We start from the raw sequence: 3,822 nt of genomic DNA on the forward strand, positions 1-3,822 counted from the left end.
CCGGGCCTAAACTTTCTCCGGGCCGCGCAACACGCACTCTCCGCCGGACACCGACGGAGGCAACGTCCCCCTCCTGCGGTGACAAAAAAAATCCACCCCTGGTACCTAAAATTTTCTCCAGCGGCGGGCCCTTGGCTGAAACTTTCTCCGGGCCGCGCAACACGCACTTTGCGTCGGACGCCGGTCCCAAAGCGCCACCCCGGACCACCACAAGGCTACAGCCACCATCCCCAAGCGCCACCCCCGACCGCGACAAGTCGACCGCCACCAGGCGACCACCACCACCACCATCCCCAAGCGCCACCCCCGACCGCCACCAGGCGACAGCCACCATCCCCAAGCGCCACCCCCGACCGCCACCAGGCGACAGCCACCATCCCCAAGCGCCACCCCCGACCGCCACAAGGCGACCGCCACCATCCCCAAGCGCCACCCCCGACCGCCACAAGGCGACCGCCACCATCCCCAAGCGCCACCCCCCGACCGCCACCCCCCGACCGCCACCCCCCGACCGCCACCCCCCGACCGCCACAAGGCGACCGCCACCATCCCCAAGCGCCACCCCCCGACCGCCACCCCCCGACCGCCACCAGCCGACCGCCACCAGCCGACCGCCACCAGCCGACCGCCACCAGCCGTTCGCGGTGTGCGCCTCCGGCGCCACCGGTCCCAAGCACCATCCCCAAGCGCCATCCCCGACCGCCACCCCCCGACCGCCACCCCCCGACCGCCACCAGCCGACCGCCACCAGCCGACCGCCACCAGCCGTTCGCGGTGTGCGCCTCCGGCGCCACCGGTCCCAAGCACCATCCCCAAGCACCATCCCCGACCGCCACCCCCCGACCGCCACCCCCCGACCGCCACAAGCCGACCGCCACCAGCCGACCGCCACCAGCCGACCGCCACCAGCCGTTCGCGGTGTGCGCCTCCGGCGCCACCGGTCCCAAGCACCATCCCCAAGCACCATCCCCGACCGCCACCCCCCGACCGCCACCCCCCGACCGCCACCCAGCGACCGCCACCAGCCGACCGCCACCAGCCGACCGCCACCAGCCGTTCGCGGTGTGCGCCTCCGGCGCCACCGGTCCCAAGCACCATCCCCAAGCACCATCCCCGACCGCCACCCCCCGACCGCCACCAGCCGACCGCCACCCAGCGACCGCCACCCGCCGTTCGCGGTGTGCGCCGTTATCCGCCTCTCGGTGGTTCCTTGCCGGGCGTGGGTCGGCGTCCGCTGTCGGTAGGTGACGGGACCATAATCGGCCCGCGGACCAGCCGGCGGGGCTCTCTTGAAAGCCTACCCGCCTTCGCTGGTTCCCCGGTCGGCCACGAGTAGCGAGAATTCGGCCTCTTCGCCCGGAGCGCGGCTCAACTTCAGCGAAAATGCACTAAGTGCCAAAGCCCATTCATTTACAACGGCGTGTCCGCCAGAGGGCGCGTTTCCCGCCGCGGACCGGCCGGCGGGGCTCGTCGGAGAGCGTGTCCGCCTCTCGGTGGTTCCTGCCGGGCGTGGGTCGCCGTCCGCTGTCGGTACTTTACGGGACCACGTTCGGCCCGCGGACCAGCCGGCGGGGCTCCCTAGAAAGCTTATCCGCCTTCGCTGGTTCCCTGGTCGGCCACGAGTAGCGGGAATTCGGCCTCTTCGCCCGGAGCGCGGCTCAACTTTTGCGAAAATGCACTAAGTGCCAAAGCCCATTCATTTACAACGGCGTGTCCGCCAGAGGGCGCATTTCCCGCCGCGGACCAGCCGGCGGGACCCGCTCGACTTCCTATCCGCCTTCGCTGGTTCCCAAGTCGGCCACAAATTACGATTATTCGGCCTCTCGCTCTGGAAGTGCCATCGGCACTTGCTCGGAAAAGTGTCCGCCTCTTCTGGTTCCCTAGGTCGGCCGCCAAATGCGAAAAATCGGCCTCTACCCCGTTTGGGTACCAGGGGTAGGGTGCAGTACCAACTTTGGTCTTCAGGTGCGCCAGAGCGCGATGGTTGGTCCCACTAGTCAGCGTACTCATCGACGGTTTACTCCCCTTTCGCAAAATATAGTGGGCACGTATGTGCAGGACTGTTTATTTTTATTTTGAAAAATTTTCTAAGTGCCAGCGGACGCTGGCACACGACGTGTCCGAGCCACGATGGTGCCCAGGCCGGACAGCGACGGCGAAAAAGCCGATTCTGGAAGTTTCGAATATGCCAACGGCAAAAGCGGCGCGATGTGTCCGCCTCGGCTGGTTCTCCGGTCGGCCAGAAAAAGTGAAAATTCGGCCTCTCGCTCTGGAGGTCCGACGAACTTTGGCGAATATTTTCTAAGTGCCAACGGGTGTTACACCGTAATGTGTCCGACGCGGCTGGTTCCTCCGGTCGGCCAGAAAAAGTGAAAATTCGGCCTCTTCGCCTGGAAGTCCGGCCGACTTGGGCGAATATTTTCTAAGTGCCAACGGGTGTTGCGCCGAAATGTGTCCGACTCGGCTGGTTCCCCGAGTCGGCCCGAACGAGCGAAAATTCGGCCTCTTCGCCTGGAAGTCCGACGAACTTTGGCGAATATTTTCTAAGTGCCAACGGGTGTTCGGCCGTAATGTGTCCGACTCGGCTGGTTCCCCGAGTCGGCCCGAACGAGCGAAAATTCGGCCTCTTCGCCTGGAGGTCCAACGAACTTTGGCGAATATTTTCTAAGTGCCAACGGGTGTTACGCCGAAATGTGTCCGACTCGGCTGGTTCCTCCGGTCGGCCCGAACGAGCGAAAATTCGGCCTCTTCGCCTGGAAGTCCGGCCGACTTGGGCGAATATTTTCTAAGTGCCAACGGGTGTTACGCCGAAATGTGTCCGACTCGGCTGGTTCCCCGAGTCGGCCCGAACGAGCGAAAATTCGGCCTCTTCGCCTGGAAGTCCGGCCGACTTTGGCGAATATTTTCTAAGTGCCAACGGGTGTTCGGCCGTAATGTGTCCGACTCGGCTGGTTCCCCGAGTCGGCCAGAAAATGTGCAAATTCGGCCTCTTGCTCTGGAAGTCCTGCCAACTTGAGCGAATATTTTCTAAGTGCCAACGGGTGTTCGGCCGTAACGTGTCCGACTCGGCTGGTTCCCCGAGTCGGCCCGAACGAGCGAAAATTCGGCCTCTCGCTCTGGAAGTCCTGCCAACTTGAGCGAATATTTTCTAAGTGCCATCGGGTCTCTCCCGGAAAAGTGTCCGACTCGTCCGGTTCCCTAGTTCGGCCACATATTGTGAAAATTCGGCCTCTTGCTCTGGAAGTCCTGCCAACTTGAGCGAATATTTTCTAAGTGCCATCGGGTCTTGCCCGGAAAAGTGTCCGACTCGGCTGGTTCCCCGAGTCGGCCACGGAATGTGAAAATTCGGCCTCTTGCTCTGGAAGTCCTGCCAACTTGAGCGAATAATTTCTAAGTGCCATCGGGTCTTGCCCGGAAAAGTGTCCGACTCGGCTGGTTCCCCGAGTCGGCCCGAACGAGCGAAAATCCGGCCTCTCGCTCTGGAAGTCCTGCCAACTTGAGCGAATATTTTCTAAGTGCCATCGGGTCTTGCCCGGAAAAGTGTCCGACTCGGCTGGTTCCCCGAGTCGGCCCGAACGAGCGAAAATTCGGCCTCTTCGCCTGGAAGTCCTGCCAACTTGAGCGAATATTTTCTAAGTGCCATCGGGTCTTGCCCGGAAAAGTGTCCGACTCGGCTGGTTCCCTAGTTCGGCCACATAATGTGAAAATTCGGCCTCTTCGCCTGGAAGTCCTGCCAACTTGAGCGAATATTTTCTAAGTGCCATCGGGTCTTGCCCGGAAAAGTGTCCGACTCGGCTGGTTCCCCGAGTCGGTCCGAACGAG

This window comes from Syngnathus floridae, unplaced genomic scaffold, assembly GCF_059516105.1.
Source record: "Syngnathus floridae isolate MCC-2025c unplaced genomic scaffold, RoL_Sflo_1.0 HiC_scaffold_115, whole genome shotgun sequence".
NCBI classification, from domain to species: Eukaryota; Metazoa; Chordata; class Actinopteri; order Syngnathiformes; family Syngnathidae; genus Syngnathus; species Syngnathus floridae.